Source organism: Protomyctophum parallelum, assembly GCF_964188405.1.
Source record: "Protomyctophum parallelum genome assembly, chromosome: 17".
In the NCBI taxonomy this organism is placed as follows: domain Eukaryota; kingdom Metazoa; phylum Chordata; class Actinopteri; order Myctophiformes; family Myctophidae; genus Protomyctophum; species Protomyctophum parallelum.
Window position 1 is genome coordinate 5,501,266 of NC_139719.1, and position 24,867 is coordinate 5,526,132.

Here is a 24,867-nt window from a genome sequence, read left to right on the forward strand (position 1 = left end):
CCATACGATATGGGCTATAGCCCATGGTCAAAAATGATGAAAAACGAGGATAAAAAATAAACTCAAAATTTCAAAAAACGATGGGCTATAACCCATGTTTTTGAAATTTTGATTTTTTTTCAAATCCTCAAAAATGATGAAAAACGGCGTGCTATAGTATGCCATACGATATGGGCTATAGCTCATGGTCAAAAATGATGAAAAACGAGAATAAAAAATAAATTCAAAAATTCAAAAAACGATGGGCTATAACCCATCTTTTTGAAATTTAGATTTTTTTTCAAATCCTCAAAAATGATGAAAAACGGCGTGCTATAGTATTCCATACGATATGGGCTATAGCCCATGGTCAAAATGATGAAAAACGAGGACAAAAAATAAATTCAAAAATTCAAAAAACGATGGGCTATAACCCATCTTTTTGAAATTTAGATTTTTTTTCAAATCCTCAAAAATGATGAAAAACGGCGTGCTATAGTATGCCATACGATATGGGCTATAGCCCATGGTCAAAAATGATGAAAAACGAGGATAAAAAATAAATTCAAAAATTCAAAAAACGATGGGCTATAACCCAACTTTTTGAAATTTAGATTTTTTTTTTCATTTCCTCAAAAACGATCAAAAACGGCGTGCTATAGTATGCCATACGATATGGGCTATAGCCCATGGTCAAAAATGATGAAAAACGAGGATAAAAAATGAATTCAAAAATTCAAAAAACGATGGGCTATAACCCATCTTTTTGATTTTTTTTTTTTTTTTTAATCCTCAAAAATGATGAAAAACGGCGTGCTATAGTATTCCATACGATATGGGCTATAGCCCATGGTCAAATTGATGAAAAACGAGGACAAAAAATAAATTCAAAAATTCAAAAAACGATGGGCTATAACTAGGGATGGGTATCGTTAGGATTTTTTCGAGACCGGTACCGATTCCGGTTCTGCTTATCGATTCCGGTTCTTAACGGTTCCCTATTTCGGTTCCAAAATGGTATAAAATAACTTAAATAAGAGGTCAAATGTTTATTTAACAAAAAAGCTCAATGTCAATTTGAGTATATATATAATGTACAATGAATAGTGTAACATCCTCTCCTTTATTGAGCCATTTGTGGATAATATAGTGATTATTTTAAATTTAAAATTAAAAGTATTTACCCAGGGCAATAGTGTTGTAGGCTACTTCTCTTACTACTAACTATTGACAATGACAAATAAAAGCATGTCTGAGATCTGAGAGCAACACACACACACACACACACAAATTAGCATCGCTAATGGGGGGGGGGCATCTCCAGCCGATAGGTGAGAACGGCTCCCCTCTCCCCCTCACTCGTGGTGGTAACAACAAGGAAGTCAACACACACACACACACACACAGCAGCCTGCACTCATGCCGCCACAAAATAAATCTAAAGTGTGGTTGCATTTTAGAATATGCAAGGAGAACAAAGAACACATATGGGATGGCCCAAGTGGGGCGAAAAATCTGCGGCGAAAAATCCGCGGCGAATCACGCATGGGACAGGGGAAAAGGCCCCTGACCTCCTGGGCTCCAGGCGCGCTAATTTGAGCCGCGGTCATCCACACTTTTCTACCCCAAGAAAGAGCCTCGTCGGAAGGGTCTGAGAGCGGCGTAGACCGCGGCGCAAATTATCGCGCCTGGAGCTCCAGGACTGGTGCTTTTTTTGGTGTTTTCACATCTGAGTTTCAATCGGAAGAGAAGCTTTGATTATAGGCTATATTTTTTTTTTTTGAGAGGTAATGCCTGCGTCAGGCAGTTGACTTGTTTTATTAAGCCTAATTATTTGTGCGTCACTGCTTTCATGAAGGCTGCAACAGTTGTTGCTTCAATGCTTATCGTTTTAAATAAATGAGACCCGCCTCTGCAAGCCACAAGCCCACAACGCGTCGCTGATGCAACGCGTGAACGCGGTGTAGGCTTGTAGATCAGCTCTGTTCCCTGCGCTTCTATTAAAAGGGTAGAAAATAAATAAATAGCGTGTGACCGCGTGTCTGTGAGAACCGATAGAGAGAACCGAAATTGAATTATTGTAATGGGTACCCGGTACCCAGGCACGTTCGGTTCGGTACATACTTGGTCCCGAGTTTCGGGACCCACCCCTAGCTATAACCCATCTTTTTGAAATTTAGATTTTTTTTCAAATCCTCAAAAATGATGAAAAACGGCGTGCTATATATATATGCCATACGATATGCCCATGGTCAAAAATGATGAAAAACGAGGATAAAAAATAAATTCAAAAATTCAAAAAACGATGGGCTATAACCCATCTTTTTGAAATTTTGATTTTTTTTTTTAATCCTCAAAAATGATGAAAAACGGCGTGCTATAGTATGCCATACGATATGGGCTATAGCCCATGGTCAAAAATGATGAAAAATGAGGATAAAAAATAAATTCAGAAATTCAAAAAACGATGGGCTATAACCCTCCTTTTAGAAATTTTGATTTTTTTTCAAATCCTCAAAAATGATGAAAAACGGCGTGCTATAGTATGCCATACGATATGGGCTATAGCCCATGGTCAAAAATGATGAAAAATGAGGATAAAAAATAAATTCAAAAATTCAAAAAACGATGGGCTATAACCCAACTTTTTGAAATTTTGATTTTTTTTTCAATTCCTCAAAAACGATGAAAAACGGCGTTCTATAGTATGCCATACGATATGGGCTATAGCCCATGGTCAAAAATGATGAAAAACGAGGATAAAAAATAAATTCAAAAATTCAAAAAACAATGGGCTATAACCCAACTTTTTGAAATTTTGATTTTATTTCAATTCCTCAAAAATGATGAAAAACGGCATGCTATAGTATGCCATACGATATGGGCTATAGCCCATGGTCAAAGATGATGAAAAACGAGGATAAAAAATAAATTCGAAAATTCAAAAAACGATGGGCTATAACCCATCTTTTTGAATTTTTTTTTTTTTTTTCAAATCCTCAAAAATGATGAAAAACGGCGTGCTATAGTATTCCATACGATATGGGCTATAGCCCATGGTCAAAATGATGAAAAACGAGGACAAAAAATAAATTAAAAAACGATGGGCTATAACCCATCTTTTTGAAATTTTGAAATGTTTTCAAATCCTCAAAAATGATGATAAACGGCGTGCTATAGTATGCCATACGATATGGCCATGGTCAAAAATGATGAAAAACGAGGATAAAAAATAAATTCAAAAATTCAAAAAACGATGGGCTATATATAACCCATCTTTTTTAAATGTTGATTTTTTTTCAAATCCTCAAAAATGATGAAAAACGGCGTGCTATAGTATGCCATACGATATGGGCTATAGCCCATGGTCAAAAATGATGAAAAACGAGGATAAAAAATAAATTCAGAAATTCAAAAAACGATGGGCTATAACCCTCCTTTTAGAAATTTTGATTTTTTTTCAAATCCTCAAAAATGATGAAAAACGGCGTGCTATAGTATGCCATACGATATGGGCTATAGCCCATGGTCAAAAATGATGAAAAATGAGGATAAAAAATAGATTCAAAAATTCAAAAAACGATGGGCTATAACCCAACTTTTTGAAATTTTGATTTTTTTTTCAATTCCTCAAAAACGATGAAAAACGGCGTGCTATAGTATGCCATACGATATGGGCTATAGCCCATGGTCAAAAATGATGAAAAACGAGGATAAAAAAAAAATTCAAAAATTCAAAAAACAATGGGCTATAACCCAACTTTTTGAAATTTTGATTTTATTTCAATTCCTCAAAAATGATGAAAAACGGCGTGCTATAGTATGCCATACGATATGGGCTATAGCCCATGGTCAAAAATGATGAAAAACGAGGATAAAAAATAAATTCGAAAATTCAAAAAACGATGGGCTATAACCCATCTTTTTGAAATTTTGTTTTTTTTTCAAATCCTCAAAAATGATGAAAAACGGCGTGCTATAGTATTCCATACGATATGGGCTATAGCCCATGGTCAAAATGATGAAAAACGAGGACAAAAAATAAATTAAAAAACGATGGGCTATAACCCATCTTTTTGAAATTTTGAAATGTTTTCAAATCCTCAAAAATGATGATAAACGGCGTGCTATAGTATGCCATACGATATGGCCATGGTCAAAAATGATGAAAAACGAGGATAAAAAATAAATTCAAAAATTCAAAAAACGATGGGCTATATATAACCCATCTTTTTTAAATGTTGATTTTTTTTCAAATCCTCAAAAATGATGAAAAACGGCGTGCTATAGTATGCCATACGATATGGGCTATAGCCCATGGTCAAAAATGATGAAAAACGAGGATAAAAAATAAACTCAAAATTTCAAAAGACGATGGGCTATAACCCATCTTTTTTAAATTTAGATTTTTTTTCAAATCCTCAAAAATGATGAAAAACGGCGTGCTATAGTATTCCATACGATATGGGCTATAGCCCATGGTCAAAATGATGAAAAACGAGGACAAAAAATAAATTCAAAAATTCAAAAAACGATGGGCTATAACCCATCTTTTTTAAATTTAGATTTTTTTTCAAATCCTCAAAAATGATGAAAAACGGCGTGCTATAGTATGCCATACGATATGGCCATGGTCAAAAATGATGAAAAACGAGGATAAAAAATAAATTCAAAAATTCAAAAAACGATGGGCTATAACCCATCTTTTAGAAATTTTGATTTTTTTTCAAATCCTCAAAAATGATGAAAAACGGCGTGCTATAGTATTCCATACGATATGGGCTATAGCCCATGGTCAAAATGATGAAAAACGAGGACAAAAAATAAATTCAAAAATTCAAAAACGATGGGTTATAACCCATCTTTTTGAAATTTTGAAATGTTTTCAAATCCTCAAAAATGATGATAAACGGCGTGCTATAGTATGCCATACGATATGGCCATGGTCAAAAATGATGAAAAACGAGGATAAAAAATAAATTCAAAAATTCAAAAAACGATGGGCTATAACCCATCTTTTAGAAATTTTGATTTTTTTTTCAAATCCTCAAAAATGATGAAAAACGGCGTGCTATATTATGCCATACGATATGGGCTATAGCCCATGGTCAAAAATGATGAAAAACGAGGATAAAAAATAAATAAAAAAATTCAAAAAACGATGGGCTATAACCCAACTTTTTGAAATTTAGATTTTTTTTTCATTTCCTCAAAAACGATGAAAAACGGCGTGCTATAGTATGCCATACGATATGGGCTATAGCCCATGGTCAAAATGATGAAAAACGAGGACAAAAAATAAATTAAAAAACGATGGGCTATAACCCATCTTTTTGAAATTTTGAAATGTTTTCAAATCCTCAAAAATGATGATAAACGGCGTGCTATAGTATGCCATACGATATGGCCATGGTCAAAAATGATGAAAAACGAGGATAAAAAATAAATTAAAAAATTCAAAAAACGATGGGCTATATATAACCCATCTTTTTTAAATGTTGATTTTTTTTCAAATCCTCAAAAATGATGAAAAACGGCGTGCTATAGTATGCCATACGATATGGGCTATAGCCCATGGTCAAAAATGATGAAAAACGAGGATAAAAAATAAATTCAGAAATTCAAAAAACGATGGGCTATAACCCTCCTTTTAGAAATTTTGATTTTTTTTCAAATCCTCAAAAATGATGAAAAACGGCGTGCTATAGTATGCCATACGATATGGGCTATAGCCCATGGTCAAAAATGATGAAAAATGAGGATAAAAAATAGATTCAAAAATTCAAAAAACGATGGGCTATAACCCAACTTTTTGAAAATTTGATTTTTTTTTCAATTCCTCAAAAACGATGAAAAACGGCGTGCTATAGTATGCCATACGATATGGGCTATAGCCCATGGTCAAAAATGATGAAAAACGAGGATAAAAAAAAAATTCAAAAATTCAAAAAACAATGGGCTATAACCCAACTTTTTGAAATTTTGATTTTATTTCAATTCCTCAAAAATGATGAAAAACGGCGTGCTATAGTATGCCATACGATATGGGCTATAGCCCATGGTCAAAAATGATGAAAAACGAGGATAAAAAATAAATTCGAAAATTCAAAAAACGATGGGCTATAACCCATCTTTTTGAAATTTTGTTTTTTTTTCAAATCCTCAAAAATGATGAAAAACGGCGTGCTATAGTATTCCATACGATATGGGCTATAGCCCATGGTCAAAATGATGAAAAACGAGGACAAAAAATAAATTAAAAAACGATGGGCTATAACCCATCTTTTTGAAATTTTGAAATGTTTTCAAATCCTCAAAAATGATGATAAACGGCGTGCTATAGTATGCCATACGATATGGCCATGGTCAAAAATGATGAAAAACGAGGATAAAAAATAAATTCAAAAATTCAAAAAACGATGGGCTATATATAACCCATCTTTTTTAAATGTTGATTTTTTTTCAAATCCTCAAAAATGATGAAAAACGGCGTGCTATAGTATGCCATACGATATGGGCTATAGCCCATGGTCAAAAATGATGAAAAACGAGGATAAAAAATAAACTCAAAATTTCAAAAGACGATGGGCTATAACCCATCTTTTTTAAATTTAGATTTTTTTTCAAATCCTCAAAAATGATGAAAAACGGCGTGCTATAGTATTCCATACGATATGGGCTATAGCCCATGGTCAAAATGATGAAAAACGAGGACAAAAAATAAATTCAAAAATTCAAAAAACGATGGGCTATAACCCATCTTTTTTAAATTTAGATTTTTTTTCAAATCCTCAAAAATGATGAAAAACGGCGTGCTATAGTATGCCATACGATATGGCCATGGTCAAAAATGATGAAAAACGAGGATAAAAAATAAATTCAAAAATTCAAAAAACGATGGGCTATAACCCATCTTTTAGAAATTTTGATTTTTTTTCAAATCCTCAAAAATGATGAAAAACGGCGTGCTATAGTATTCCATACGATATGGGCTATAGCCCATGGTCAAAATGATGAAAAACGAGGACAAAAAATAAATTCAAAAATTCAAAAACGATGGGTTATAACCCATCTTTTTGAAATTTTGAAATGTTTTCAAATCCTCAAAAATGATGATAAACGGCGTGCTATAGTATGCCATACGATATGGCCATGGTCAAAAATGATGAAAAACGAGGATAAAAAATAAATTCAAAAATTCAAAAAACGATGGGCTATAACCCATCTTTTAGAAATTTTGATTTTTTTTTCAAATCCTCAAAAATGATGAAAAACGGCGTGCTATATTATGCCATACGATATGGGCTATAGCCCATGGTCAAAAATGATGAAAAACGAGGATAAAAAATAAATAAAAAAATTCAAAAAACGATGGGCTATAACCCAACTTTTTGAAATTTAGATTTTTTTTTCATTTCCTCAAAAACGATGAAAAACGGCGTGCTATAGTATGCCATACGATATGGGCTATAGCCCATGGTCAAAAATGATGAAAAACGAGGATAAAAAATAAATTCAAAAATTCAAAAAACGATGGGCTATAACCAATCTTTTTGAAATTTAGATATTTTTTTTCAAATCCTCAAAAATGATGAAAAACGGCGTGCTATAGTATGCTATACGATATGGGCTATAGCCCATGGTCAAAAATGATGAAAAACGAGGATAAAAAATGAATTCAAAAATTCAAAAAACGATGGGCTATAACCCATCTTTTAGAAATTTTGATTTTTTTTCAAATCCTCAAAAATGATGAAAAACGGCGTGCTATAGTATGCCATACGATATGGGCTATAGCTCATGGTCAAAAATGATGAAAAACGAGGATAAAAAATAAATTCAAAAATTCAAAAAACGATGGGCTATAACCCATCTTTTAGAAATTTTGAATTTTTTTCAAATCCTCAAAAATGATGAAAAACGGCGTGCTACGAGGATAACTAATAAATTCAAAAATTCAAAAAACGATGGGCTATAACCCATCTTTTAGAAATTTTGAATTTTTTCAAATCCTCAAAAATGATGAAAAACGGCGTGCTATATTATGCCATACGATATGGGCTATAGCCCATGGTCAAAAATGATGAAAAACGAGGATAAAAAATAAATTCAAAAATTCAAAAAACGATGGGCTATAACCCAACTTTTTGAAATTTAGATTTTTTTTTCATTTCCTCAAAAACGATGAAAAACGGCGTGCTATAGTATGCCATACGATATGGGCTATAGCCCATGGTCAAAAATGATGAAAAACGAGGAAAAAAAATATATTCAAAAATTCAAAAAACGATGGGCTATAACCCATCTTTTTGAAATTTTGATTTTTTTTTTTTCAAATCCTCAGAAATGATGAAAAACGGCGTGCTATAGTATGCCATACGCTATGGGCTATATAGCCCATGGTCAAAAATGATGAAAAACGAGGATAAAAAATAAATTCAAAAATTCAAAAAACGATGGGCTATAACCCATCTTTTTGAAATTTTGTTTTTATTTCAATTCCTCAAAAATGATGAAAAACGGCGTGCTATAGTATGCCATACGATATGGGCTATAGCCCATGGTCAAAAATGATGAAAAACGAGGAAAAAAAATATATTCAAAAATTCAAAAAACGATGGGCTATAACCCATCTTTTTGAAATTTTGATATATTTTTTTTCAAATCCTCAGAAATGATGAAAAACGGCGTGCTATAGTATGCCATACGCTATGGGCTATAGCCCATGGTCAAAAATGATGAAAAACGAGGATAAAAAATAAATTCGAAAATTAAAAAAACGATGGGCTATAACCCATCTTTTTGAATATATTTTTTTTTTTCAAATCCTCAAAAAATGATGAAAAACGGCGTGCTATAGTATTCCATACGATATGGGCTATATAGCCCATGGTCAAAAATGATGAAAAACGAGGATAAAAAATAAATTCGAAAATTCAAAAAACGATGGGCTATAACCCATCTTTTTGAAATTTTGTTTTTATTTCAATTCCTCAAAAATGATGAAAAACGGCGTGCTATAGTATGCCATACGATATGGGCTATAGCCCATGGTCAAAAATGATGAAAAACGAGGAAAAAAAATATATTCAAAAATTCAAAAAACGATGGGCTATAACCCATCTTTTTGAAATTTTGATATATTTTTTTTCAAATCCTCAGAAATGATGAAAAACGGCGTGCTATAGTATGCCATACGCTATGGGCTATAGCCCATGGTCAAAAATGATGAAAAACGAGGATAAAAAATAAATTCGAAAATTAAAAAAACGATGGGCTATAACCCATCTTTTTGAATATATTTTTTTTTTTCAAATCCTCAAAAATGATGAAAAACGGCGTGCTATAGTATTCCATACGATATGGGCTATAGCCCATGGTCAAAATGATGAAAAACGAGGACAAAAAATAAATTTAAAAACGATGGGCTATAACCCATCTTTTTGAAATTTTGAAATGTTTTCAAATCCTCAAAAATGATGATAAACGGCGTGCTATAGTATGCCATACGATATGGCCATGGTCAAAAATGATGAAAAACGAGGATAAAAAATAAATTCAAAAATTCAAAAAACGATGGGCTATATATAACCCATCTTTTTTAAATGTTGATTTTTTTTCAAATCCTCAAAAATGATGAAAAACGGCGTGCTATAGTATGCCATACGATATGGGCTATAGCCCATGGTCAAAAATGATGAAAAACGAGGATAAAAAATAAACTCAAAATTTCAATAACCCATCTTTTTGAAATTTAGATTTTTTTTCAAATCCTCAAAAATGATGAAAAACGGCGTGCTATAGTATTCCATACGATATGGGCTATAGCCCATGGTCAAAATGATGAAAAACGAGGACAAAAAATAAATTCAAAAATTCAAAAAACGATGGGCTATAACCCATCTTTTTGAAATTTAGATTTTTTTTCAAATCCTCAAAAATGATGAAAAACGGCGTGCTATAGTATGCCATACGATATGGCCATGGTCAAAAATGATGAAAAACGAGGATAAAAAATAAATTCAAAAATTCAAAAAACGATGGGCTATAACCCATCTTTTAGAAATTTTGATTTTTTTTCAAATCCTCAAAAATGATGAAAAACGGCGTGCTATAGTATTCCATACGATATGGGCTATAGCCCATGGTCAAAATGATGAAAAACGAGGACAAAAAATAAATTAAAAAACGATGGGCTATAACCCATCTTTTTGAAATTTTGAAATGTTTTCAAATCACTGCTTTCATGAAGGCTGCAACAGTTGTTGCTTCAATGCTTATCGTTTTAAATAAATGAGACCCGCCTCTGCAAGCCACAAGCCCACAACGCGTCGCTGATGCAACGCGTGAACGCGGTGTAGGCTTGTAGATCAGCTCTGTTCCCTGCGCTTCTATTAAAAGGGTAGAAAATAAATAAATAGCGTGTGACCGCGTGTCTGTGAGAACCGATAGAGAGAACCGAAATTGAATTATTGTAATGGGTACCCGGTACCCAGGCACGTTCGGTTCGGTACATACTTGGTCCCGAGTTTCGGGACCCACCCCTAGCTATAACCCATCTTTTTGAAATTTAGATTTTTTTCAAATCCTCAAAAATGATGAAAAACGGCGTGCTATAGTATGCCATACGATATGCCCATGGTCAAAAATGATGAAAAACGAGGATAAAAAATAAATTCAAAAATTCAAAAAACGATGGGCTATAACCCATCTTTTTGAAATTTAGATTTTTTTTTAATCCTCAAAAATGATGAAAAACGGCGTGCTATAGTATGCCATACGATATGGGCTATAGCCCATGGTCAAAAATGATGAAAAATGAGGATAAAAAATAAATTCAAAAATTCAAAAAACGATGGGCTATAACCCAACTTTTTGAAAATTTGATTTTTTTTTTCAATTCCTCAAAAACGATGAAAAACGGCGTGCTATAGTATGCCATACGATATGGGCTATAGCCCATGGTCAAAAATGATGAAAAACGAGGATAAAAAATAAATTAAAAAATTAAAAAAAACGATGGGCTATAACCCATCTTTTTGAAATGTTTAAATGTTTTCAAATCCTCAAAAATGATGATAAACGGCGTGCTATAGTATGCCATACGATATGGCCATGGTCAAAAATGATGAAAAACGAGGATAAAAAATAAATTCAAAAATTCAAAAAACGATGGGCTATAACCCATCTTTTAGAATTTTTTTTTTTTTTTTTCAAATCCTCAAAAATGATGAAAAACGGCGTGCTATAGTATGCCATACGATATGGGCTATAGCCCATGGTCAAAAATGATGAAAAAAGAGGATAAATTTTTTTTTCTAAAATTCTAAAAACGATGGGCTATAACCCATCTTTTTGAAATTTTGAATTTTTTTCAAATCCTCAAAAATGATGAAAAACGGCGTGCTATAGTATGCCATACGATATGGGCTATAGCCCATGGTCAAAAATGATGAAAAACGAGGATAAAAAATAAATTCAAAAATTCAAAAAACGATGGGCTATAACCCATCTTTTTGAAATTTTGATTTTTTTTCAAATCCTCAAAAATGATGAAAAACGGCGTGCTATAGTATGCCATACGATATGGGCTATAGCCCATGGTCAAAAATGATGAAAAACGAGGATAAAAAATTAATTCAAAAATTCAAAAAACGATAGGCTATAACTATAACCCATCTTTTTGAAAATTGGAATTTTTTTCAAATCCTCAAAAATGATGAAAAACGGCGTGCTATAGTATGCCATACGATATGGGCTATAGCCCATGGTCAAAAATGATGAAAAACGAGGATAAAAAATAAATTCAAAAATTCAAAAAACGATGGGCTATAACCCATCTTTTTGAAATTTTGATTTTTTTTCAAATCCTCAAAAATGATGAAAAACGGCGTGCTATAGTATGCCATACGATATGGGCTATAGCCCATGGTCAAAAATGATGAAAAACGAGGATAAAAAATAAATTCAAAAATTCAAAAAACGATGGGCTATAACCCATCTTTTTGAAATTTTGATTTTTTTTCAAATCCTCAAAAATGATGAAAAACGGCGTGCTATAGTATGCCATACGATATGGGCTATAGCCCATGGTCAAAAATGATGAAAAACGAGGATAAAGAATTAATTCAAAAATTCAAAAAACGATAGGCTATAACTATAACCCATCTTTTTGAAAATTGGAATTTTTTTCAAATCCTCAAAAATGATGAAAAACGGCGTGCTATAGTATGCCATACGATATGGGCTATAGCCCATGGTCAAAAATGATGAAAAACGAGGATAAAAAATAAATTCAAAAATTCAAAAAACAATGGGCTATAACCCAACTTTTTGAAATTTTGATTTTTTTTCAATTCCTCAAAAATGATGAAAAACGGCGTGCTATAGTATGCCATACGATATGGGCTATAGCCCATGGTCAAAATGATGAAAAACGAGGATAAAAAATAAATTCAAAAATTTAAAAAACGATGGGCTATAACCCATCTTTTTGAAATTTTGATTTTTTTTTCAAATCCTCAAAAATGATGAAAAACGGCGTGCTATAGTATGCCATACGATATGGGCTATAGCCCATGGTCAAAAATGATGAAAAACGAGGATAAAGAATTAATTCAAAAATTCAAAAAACGATAGGCTATAACTATAACCCATCTTTTTGAAAATTGGAATTTTTTTCAAATCCTCAAAAATGATGAAAAACGGCGTGCTATAGTATGCCATACGATATGGGCTATAGCCCATGGTCAAAAATGATAAAAAACGAGGATAAAAAATAAATTCAAAAATTCAAAAAACGATGGGCTATAACCCATCTTTTTGAAATTTTGATTTTTTTTCAAATCCTCAAAAATGATGAAAAACGGCGTGCTATAGTATGCCATACGATATGGGCTATAGCCCATGGTCAAAAATGATGAAAAACGAGGATAAAGAATTAATTCAAAAATTCAAAAAACGATAGGCTATAACTATAACCCATCTTTTTGAAAATTGGAATTTTTTTCAAATCCTCAAAAATGATGAAAAACGGCGTGCTATAGTATGCCATACGATATGGGCTATAGCCCATGGTCAAAAATGATGAAAAACGAGGATAAAAAATAAATTCAAAAATTCAAAAAACAATGGGCTATAACCCAACTTTTTGAAATTTTGATTTTTTTTCAATTCCTCAAAAATGATGAAAAACGGCGTGCTATAGTATGCCATACGATATGGGCTATAGCCCATGGTCAAAATGATGAAAAACGAGGATAAAAAATAAATTCAAAAATTTAAAAAACGATGGGCTATAACCCATCTTTTTGAAATTTTGATTTTTTTTTCAAATCCTCAAAAATGATGAAAAACGGCGTGCTATAGTATGCCATACGATATGGGCTATAGCCCATGGTCAAAAATGATGAAAAACGAGGATAAAGAATTAATTAAAAAATTCAAAAAACGATAGGCTATAACTATAACCCATCTTTTTGAAAATTGGAATTTTTTTCAAATCCTCAAAAATGATGAAAAACGGCGTGCTATAGTATGCCATACGATATGGGCTATAGCCCATGGTCAAAAATGATAAAAAACGAGGATAAAAAATAAATTCAAAAATTCAAAAAACAATGGGCTATAACCCAACTTTTTGAAATTTTGATTTTTTTTCAATTCCTCAAAAATGATGAAAAACGGCGTGCTATAGTATGCCATACGATATGGGCTATAGCCCATGGTCAAAAATGATGAAAAACGAGGATAAAAAATAAATTCAAAAATTCAAAAAACGATGGGCTATAACCGATCTTTTTGAAATTTTGATTTTTTTTTCAAATCCTCAAAAATGATGAAAAACGGCGTGCTATAGTATGCCATACGATATGGGCTATAGCCCCTGGTCAAAAATGATGAAAAACGAGGATAAAAAATAAATTCAAAAATTAAAAAAACGATGGGCTATAACCCATCTTTTTGAAATTTTGATTTTTTTTCAAATCCTCAAAAATGATGAAAAACGGCGTGCTATAGTATGCCATACGATATGGGCTATAGCCCATGGTCAAAAATGATGAAAAATGAGGATAAAAAAGAAATTCAAAAATAAAAAAACGATGGGCTATAACCCATCTTTTTGATTTTTTTTTTTTTTTTTCAAATCCTCAAAAATGATGAAAAACGGCGTGCTATAGTATGCCATACGATATGGGCTATTTAGCCCATGGTCAAAAATGATGAAAAACGAGGATAAAAAATTAATTCAAAAATTCAAAAAACGATGGGCTATAACCCATCTTTTTTTTTTTTTTTTTTTTTTTTCAAATCCTCAAAAATGATGAAAAACGGCGTGCTATAATATGCCATACGATATGGGCTATAGCCCATGGTCAAAAACGATGAAAAACGAGGATAAAAAAATAATTTTAAATTTAAAAAAAGGATGGGCTATAACCCATCTTTTTGAAATTTTGAATTTTTTTCAAATCCTCAAAAATGATGAAAAACGGCGTGCTATAGTATGCCATACGATTTTATGCCATACGATATGGGCTATAGCCCATGGTCAAAAATGATGAAAAACGAGGATAAAAAATTAATTCAAAAATTCAAAAAACGATGGGCTATAACCCATCTTTTTTAAATTTAGATTATTTTTTTCGAATCCTAAAAAATGATGAAAAACGGCGTGCTATAGTATGCCATACGATATGGGCTATAGCCCATGGTCAAAAATGATGAAAAACGAGGATAAAAAATAAATTCAAAAATTCAAAAAACGATGGGCTATATCTCTTTGAAATTTAGATTTTTTTTCAAATCCTCAAAAATGATGAAAAACGGCGTGCTATAGTATGCCATACGATATGGGCTATAGCCCATGGTCAAAAATGATGAAAAACGAGGATAAAAAATAAATTCAAAAATTCAAAAAACGATGGGCTATAACCCATCTTTTTGAAATTTTGATTTTTTTTCAAATCCTCAAAAATGATGAAAAACGGCGTGCTATAGTATTCCATACGATATGGGCTATAGCCCATGGTCAAAATGATGAAAAACGAGGACAAAAAATAAATTTAAAAATTAAAAAACGATGGGCTATAACCCATCTTTTTGAAATTTTGAAATGTTTGCAAATCCTCAAAAATGATGATAAACGGCGTGCTATAGTATGCCATACGATATGGCCATGGTCAAAAATGATGAAAAACGAGGATAAAAAATCAATTCAAAAATTCAAAAAACGATGGGCTATAACCCATCTTTTAGAAATTTTGATTTTTTTCTTCAAATCCTCAAAAATGATGAAAAACGGCGTGCTATAGTATGCCATACGATATGGGCTATAGCCCATGGTCAAAAATGATGAAAAAAGAGGATAAAAATTTTATTCTAAAATTCTAAAAACGATGGGCTATAACCCATCTTCTTGAAATTTTGATTTTTTTTCAAATCCTCAAAAATGATGAAAAACGGCGTGCTATAGTATGCCATACGATATGGGCTATAGCCCATGGTCAAAAATGATGAAAAACGAGGATAAAAAATGAATTAAAAAATTCAAAAAACGATGGGATATAACCCATCTTTTAGAAATTTTGATTTTTTCTTCAAATCCTCAAAAATGATGAAAAACGGCGTGCTATAGTATGCCATACGATATGGGCTATAGCCCATGGTCAAAAATGATGAAAAAAGAGGATAAAATTTTTATTCTAAAATTCTAAAAACGATGGGCTATAACCCATCTTCTTGAAATTTTGATTTTTTTTCAAATCCTCAAAAATGATGAAAAACGGCGTGCTATAGTATGCCATACGATATGGGCTATAGCCCATGGTCAAAAATGATGAAAAACGAGGATAAAAAATGAATTCAAAAATTCAAAAAACGATGGGCTATAACCCATCTTTTAGAAATTTTGATTTTTTCTTCAAATCCTCAAAAATGATGAAAAACGGCGTGCTATAGTATGCCATACGATATGGGCTATAGCCCATGGTCAAAAATGATGAAAAAAGAGGATAAAAATTTTATTCTAAAATTCTAAAAACGATGGGCTATAACCCATCTTCTTGAAATTTTGAATTTTTTTCAAATCCTCAAAAATGATGAAAAACGGCGTGCTATAGTATGCCATACGATATGGGCTATAGCCCATGGTCAAAATGATGAAAAACGAGGATAAAAAATAAATTCAAAAATTTAAAAAACGATGGGCTATAACCCAACTTTTTGAAATTTTGATTTTTTTTCAATTCCTCAAAAATGATGAAAAACGGCGTGCTATAGTATGCCATACGATATGGGCTATAGCCCATGGTCAAAAATGATGAAAAACGAGGATAAAAAATAAATTCAAAAATTCAAAAAACGATGGGCTATAACCGATCTTTTTGAAATTTTGATTTTTTTTTCAAATCCTCAAAAATGATGAAAAACGGCGTGCTATAGTATGCCATACGATATGGGCTATAGCCCCTGGTCAAAAATGATGAAAAACGAGGATAAAAAATAAATTCAAAAATTCAAAAAACGATGGGCTATAACCCATCTTTTTGAAATTTTGATTTTTTTTCAAATCCTCAAAAATGATGAAAAACGGCGTGCTATAGTATGCCATACGATATGGGCTATAGCCCATGGTCAAAAATGATGAAAAATGAGGATAAAAAAGAAATTCAAAAATAAAAAAACGATGGGCTATAACCCATCTTTTTGATTTTTTTTTTTTTTTTTCAAATCCTCAAAAATGATGAAAAACGGCGTGCTATAGTATGCCATACGATATGGGCTATTTAGCCCATGGTCAAAAATGATGAAAAACGAGGATAAAAAATTAATTCAAAAATTCAAAAAACGATGGGCTATAACCCATCTTTTTTTTTTTTTTTTTTTTTTTTCAAATCCTCAAAAATGATGAAAAACGGCGTGCTATAATATGCCATACGATATGGGCTATAGCCCATGGTCAAAAACGATGAAAAACGAGGATAAAAAAATAATTTTAAATTTAAAAAAAGGATGGGCTATAACCCATCTTTTTGAAATTTTGAATTTTTTTCAAATCCTCAAAAATGATGAAAAACGGCGTGCTATAGTATGCCATACGATTTTTATGCCATACGATATGGGCTATAGCCCATGGTCAAAAATGATGAAAAACGAGGATAAAAAATTAATTCAAAAATTCAAAAAACGATGGGCTATAACCCATCTTTTTTAAATTTAGATTTTTTTTTTCGAATCCTAAAAAATGATGAAAAACGGCGTGCTATAGTATGCCATACGATATGGGCTATAGCCCATGGTCAAAAATGATGAAAAACGAGGATAAAAAATAAATTCAAAAATTCAAAAAACGATGGGCTATATCTCTTTGAAATTTAGATTTTTTTTCAAATCCTCAAAAATGATGAAAAACGGCGTGCTATAGTATGCCATACGATATGGGCTATAGCCCATGGTCAAAAATGATGAAAAACGAGGATAAAAAATAAATTCAAAAATTCAAAAAACGATGGGCTATAACCCATCTTTTTGAAATTTTGATTTTTTTTCAAATCCTCAAAAATGATGAAAAACGGCGTGCTATAGTATTCCATACGATATGGGCTATAGCCCATGGTCAAAATGATGAAAAACGAGGACAAAAAATAAATTTAAAAATTAAAAAACGATGGGCTATAACCCATCTTTTTGAAATTTTGAAATGTTTGCAAATCCTCAAAAATGATGATAAACGGCGTGCTATAGTATGCCATACGATATGGCCATGGTCAAAAATGATGAAAAACGAGGATAAAAAATCAATTCAAAAATTCAAAAAACGATGGGCTATAACCCATCTTTTAGAAATTTTGATTTTTTCTTCAAATCCTCAAAAATGATGAAAAACGGCGTGCTATAGTATGCCATACGATATGGGCTATAGCCCATGGTCAAAAATGATGAAAAAAGAGGATAAAAATTTTATTCTAAAATTCTAAAAACGATGGGCTATAACCCATCTTCTTGAAATTTTGATTTTTTTTCAAATCCTCAAAAATGATGAAAAACGGCGTGCTATAGTATGCCATACGATATGGGCTATAGCCCATGGTCAAAAATGATGAAAAACGAGGATAAAAAATGAATTCAAAAATTCAAAAAACGATGGGCTATAACCCATCTTTTAGAAATTTTGATTTTTTCTTCAAATCCTCAAAAATGATGAAAAACGGCGTGCTATAGTATGCCATACGATATGGGCTATAGCCCATGGTCAAAAATGATGAAAAAAGAGGATAAAATTTTTATTCTAAAATTCTAAAAACGATGGGCTATAACCCATCTTCTTGAAATTTTGAATTTTTTTCAAATCCTCAAAAATGATGAAAAACGGCGTGCTATAGTATGCCATACGATATGGGCTATAGCCCATGGTCAAAATGATGAAAAACGAGGATAAAAAATAAATTCAAAAATTTAAAAAACGATGGGCTATAACCCATCTTTTTGAAATTTTGATTTTTTTTTTCAAATCCTCAAAAATGATGAAAAACGGCGTGCTATAGTATGCCATACGATATGGGCTATAGCCCATGGTCAAAAATGATGAAAAACGAGGATAAAGAATTAATTCAAAAATTCAAAAAACGATAGGCTATAACTATAACCCATCTTTTTGAAAATTTGAATTTTTTTCAAATCCTCAAAAATGATGAAAAACGGCGTGCTATAGTATGCCATACGATATGGGCTATAGCCCATGGTCAAAAATGATAAAAAACGAGGATAAAAAATAAATTCAAAAATTCAAAAAACAATGGGCTATAACCCAACTTTTTGAAATTTTGATTTTTTTTCAATTCCTCAAAAATGATGAAAAACGGCGTGCTATAGTATGCCATACGATATGGGCTATAGCCCATGGTCAAAAATGATGAAAAATGAGGATAAAAAAGAAATTCAAAAATAAAAAAACGATGGGCTATAACCCATCTTTTTGATTTTTTTTTTTTTTTTTCAAATCCTCAAAAATGATGAAAAACGGCGTGCTATAGTATGCCATACGATATGGGCTATTTAGCCCATGGTCAAAAATGATGAAAAACGAGGATAAAAAATTAATTCAAAAATTCAAAAAACGATGGGCTATACCCCATCTTTTTTTTTTTTTTTTTTTTTTTTTCAAATCCTCAAAAATGATGAAAAACGGCGTGCTATAATATGCCATACGATATGGGCTATAGCCCATGGTCAAAAACGATGAAAAACGAGGATAAAAAAATAATTTTAAATTTAAAAAAAGGATGGGCTATAATCCATCTTTTTGAAATTTTGAATTTTTTTCAAATCCTCAAAAATGATGAAAAACGGCGTGCTATAGTATGCCATACGATTTTTATGCCATACGATATGGGCTATAGCCCATGGTCAAAAATGATGAAAAACGAGGATAAAAAATTAATTCAAAAATTCAAAAAACGATGGGCTATAACCCATCTTTTTTAAATTTAGATTTTTTTTTTCGAATCCTAAAAAATGATGAAAAACGGCGTGCTATAGTATGCCATACGATATGGGCTATAGCCCATGGTCAAAAATGATGAAAAACGAGGATAAAAAATAAATTCAAAAATTCAAAAAACGATGGGCTATATCTCTTTGAAATTTAGATTTTTTTTCAAATCCTCAAAAATGATGAAAAACGGCGTGCTATAGTATGCCATACGATATGGGCTATAGCCCATGGTCAAAATGATGAAAAACGAGGACAAAAAATAAATTTAAAAATTAAAAAACGATGGGCTATAACCCATCTTTTTGAAATTTTGAAATGTTTGCAAATCCTCAAAAATGATGATAAACGGCGTGCTATAGTATGCCATACGATATGGCCATGGTCAAAAATGATGAAAAACGAGGATAAAAAATCAATTCAAAAATTCAAAAAACGATGGGCTATAACCCATCTTTTAGAAATTTTGATTTTTTCTTCAAATCCTCAAAAATGATGAAAAACGGCGTGCTATAGTATGCCATACGATATGGGCTATAGCCCATGGTCAAAAATGATGAAAAAAGAGGATAAAAATTTTATTCTAAAATTCTAAAAACGATGGGCTATAACCCATCTTCTTGAAATTTTGATTTTTTTTCAAATCCTCAAAAATGATGAAAAACGGCGTGCTATAGTATGCCATACGATATGGGCTATAGCCCATGGTCAAAAATGATGAAAAACGAGGATAAAAAATGAATTCAAAAATTCAAAAAACGATGGGCTATAACCCATCTTTTAGAAATTTTGATTTTTTCTTCAAATCCTCAAAAATGATGAAAAACGGCGTGCTATAGTATGCCATACGATATGGGCTATAGCCCATGGTCAAAAATGATGAAAAAAGAGGATAAAAATTTTATTCTAAAATTCTAAAAACGATGGGCTATAACCCATCTTCTTGAAATTTTGAATTTTTTTCAAATCCTCAAAAATGATGAAAAACGGCGTGCTATAGTATGCCATACGATATGGGCTATAGCCCATGGTCAAAATGATGAAAAACGAGGATAAAAAATAAATTCAAAAATTTAAAAAACGATGGGCTATAACCCATCTTTTTGAAATTTTGATTTTTTTTTCAAATCCTCAAAAATGATGAAAAACGGCGTGCTATAGTATGCCATACGATATGGGCTATAGCCCATGGTCAAAAATGATGAAAAACGAGGATAAAGAATTAATTCAAAAATTCAAAAAACGATAGGCTATAACTATAACCCATCTTTTTGAAAATTTGAATTTTTTTCAAATCCTCAAAAATGATGAAAAACGGCGTGCTATAGTATGCCATACGATATGGGCTATAGCCCATGGTCAAAAATGATAAAAAACGAGGATAAAAAATAAATTCAAAAATTCAAAAAACAATGGGCTATAACCCAACTTTTTGAAATTTTGATTTTTTTTCAATTCCTCAAAAATGATGAAAAACGGCGTGCTATAGTATGCCATACGATATGGGCTATAGCCCATGGTCAAAAATGATGAAAAACGAGGATAAAAAATAAATTCAAAAATTCAAAAAACGATGGGCTATAACCGATCTTTTTGAAATTTTGATTTTTTTTTCAAATCCTCAAAAATGATGAAAAACGGCGTGCTATAGTATGCCATACGATATGGGCTATAGCCCCTGGTCAAAAATGATGAAAAACGAGGATAAAAAATAAATTCAAAAATTCAAAAAACGATGGGCTATAACCCATCTTTTTGAAATTTTGTTTTTTTTTCAAATCCTCAAAAATGATGAAAAACGGCGTGCTATAGTATGCCATACGATATGGGCTATAGCCCATGGTCAAAAATGATGAAAAATGAGGATAAAAAAGAAATTCAAAAATAAAAAAACGATGGGCTATAACCCATCTTTTTGATTTTTTTTTTTTTTTTTCAAATCCTCAAAAATGATGAAAAACGGCGTGCTATAGTATGCCATACGATATGGGCTATTTAGCCCATGGTCAAAAATGATGAAAAACGAGGATAAAAAATTAATTCAAAAATTCAAAAAACGATGGGCTATAACCCATCTTTTTTTTTTTTTTTTTGTTTTTTTTCAAATCCTCAAAAATGATGAAAAACGGCGTGCTATAATATGCCATACGATATGGGCTATAGCCCATGGTCAAAAACGATGAAAAACGAGGATAAAAAAATAATTTTAAATTTAAAAAAAGGATGGGCTATAACCCATCTTTTTGAAATTTTGAATTTTTTTCAAATCCTCAAAAATGATGAAAAACGGCGTGCTATAGTATGCCATACGATTTTTATGCCATACGATATGGGCTATAGCCCATGGTCAAAAATGATGAAAAACGAGGATAAAAAATTAATTCAAAAATTCAAAAAACGATGGGCTATATCTCTTTGAAATTTAGATTTTTTTTCAAATCCTCAAAAATGATGAAAAACGGCGTGCTATAGTATGCCATACGATATGGGCTATAGCCCATGGTCAAAATGATGAAAAACGAGGACAAAAAATAAATTTAAAAATTAAAAAACGATGGGCTATAACCCATCTTTTTGAAATTTTGAAATGTTTGCAAATCCTCAAAAATGATGATAAACGGCGTGCTATAGTATGCCATACGATATGGCCATGGTCAAAAATGATGAAAAACGAGGATAAAAAATCAATTCAAAAATTCAAAAAACGATGGGCTATAACCCATCTTTTAGAAATTTTGATTTTTTCTTCAAATCCTCAAAAATGATGAAAAACGGCGTGCTATAGTATGCCATACGATATGGGCTATAGCCCATGGTCAAAAATGATGAAAAAAGAGGATAAAATTTTTATTCTAAAATTCTAAAAACGATGGGCTATAACCCATCTTCTTGAAATTTTGATTTTTTTTCAAATCCTCAAAAATGATGAAAAACGGCGTGCTATAGTATGCCATACGATATGGGCTATAGCCCATGGTCAAAAATGATGAAAAACGAGGATAAAAAATGAATTCAAAAATTCAAAAAACGATGGGCTATAACCCATCTTTTAGAAATTTTGATTTTTTCTTCAAATCCTCAAAAATGATGAAAAACGGCGTGCTATAGTATGCCATACGATATGGGCTATAGCCCATGGTCAAAAATGATGAAAAAAGAGGATAAAAATTTATTCTAAAATTCTAAAAACGATGGGCTATAACCCATCTTCTTGAAATTTTGAATTTTTTTCAAATCCTCAAAAATGATGAAAAACGGCGTGCTATAGTATGCCATACGATATGGGCTATAGCCCATGGTCAAAAATGATGAAAAACGAGGATAAAAAATAAATTAAAAAATTAAAAAAACGATAGGCTATAACTATAACCCATCTTTTTGAAATTTAGATTTTTTTTCAAATCCTCAAAAATGATGAAAAACGGCGTGCTATAGTATGCCATACGATATGCCCATGGTCAAAAATGATGAAAAACGAGGATAAAAAATAAATTCAGAAATTCAAAAAACGATGGGCTATAACCCATCTTTTAGAAATTTTGAATTTTTTTCAAATCCTCAAAAATGATGAAAAACGGCGTGCTATAGTATGCCATACGATATGGGCTATAGCCCATGGTCAAAAATGATGAAAAACGAGGATAAAAAATAAATTCAAAAATTCAAAAAACGATGGGCTATAACCGATCTTTTTGAAATTTTGATTTTTTTTTCAAATCCTCAAAAATGATGAAAAACGGCGTGCTATAGTATGCCATACGATATGGGCTATAGCCCCTGGTCAAAAATGATGAAAAACGAGGATAAAAAATAAATTCAAAAATTCAAAAAACGATGGGCTATAACCCATCTTTTTGAAATTTTGATTTTTTTTTCAAATCCTCAAAAATGATGAAAAACGGCGTGCTATAGTATGCCATACGATATGGGCTATAGCCCATGGTCAAAAATGATGAAAAATGAGGATAAAAAAGAAATTCAAAAATAAAAAAAAACGATGGGCTATAACCCATCTTTTTGAAATTTTGATTTTTTTTTCAAATCCTCAAAAATGATGAAAAACGGCGTGCTATAGTATGCCATACGATATGGGCTATTTAGCCCATGGTCAAAAATGATGAAAAACGAGGATAAAAAATAAATTCAAAAATTCAAAAAACGATGGGCTATAACCCATCTTTTTGATTTTTTTTTTTTTTTTTTCAAATCCTCAAAAATGATGAAAAACGGCGTGCTATAATATGCCATACGATATGGGCTATAGCCCATGGTCAAAAACGATGAAAAACGAGGATAAAAAATTTATTTTAAATTTAAAAAAAGGATGGGCTATAACCCATCTTTTTGAAATTTTGAATTTTTTTCAAATCCTCAAAAATGATGAAAAACGGCGTGCTATAGTATGCCATACGATATGCCCATGGTCAAAAATGATGAAAAACGAGGATAAAAAATAAATTCAGAAATTCAAAAAAACGATGGGCTATAACCCATCTTTTAGAAATTTTGAATTTTTTTCAAATCCTCAAAAATGATGAAAAACGGCGTGCTATAGTATGCCATACGATATGGGCTATAGCCCATGGTCAAAAATGATGAAAAACGAGGATAAAAAATAAATTCAAAAATTCAAAAAACAATGGGCTATAACCCAACTTTTTGAAATTTTGATTTTTTTTCAATTCCTCAAAAATGATGAAAAACGGCGTGCTATAGTATGCCATACGATATGGGCTATAGCCCATGGTCAAAAATGATGAAAAACGAGGATAAAAAATAAATTCAAAAATTCAAAAAACGATGGGCTATATCTCTTTGAAATTTAGATTTTTTTTCAAATCCTCAAAAATGATGAAAAACGGCGTGCTATAGTATGCCATACGATATGGGCTATAGCCCATGGTCAAAAATGATGAAAAACGAGGATAAAAAATACATTCAAAAATTCAAAAAACGATGGGCTATAACCCATCTTTTTGAAATTTTGATTTTTTTTCAAATCCTCAAAAATGATGAAAAACGGCGTGCTATAGTATTCCATACGATATGGGCTATAGCCCATGGTCAAAATGATGAAAAACGATGACAAAAAATAAAATTAAAAATTAAAAAACGATGGGCTATAACCCATCTTTTTGAAATTTTGAAATGTTTGCAAATCCTCAAAAATGATGATAAACGGCGTGCTATAGTATGCCATACGATATGGCCATGGTCAAAAATGATGAAAAACGAGGATAAAAAATCAATTCAAAAATTCAAAAAACGATGGGCTATAACCCATCTTTTAGAAATTTTGATTTTTTCTTCAAATCCTCAAAAATGATGAAAAACGGCGTGCTATAGTATGCCATACGATATGGGCTATAGCCCATGGTCAAAAATGATGAAAAATG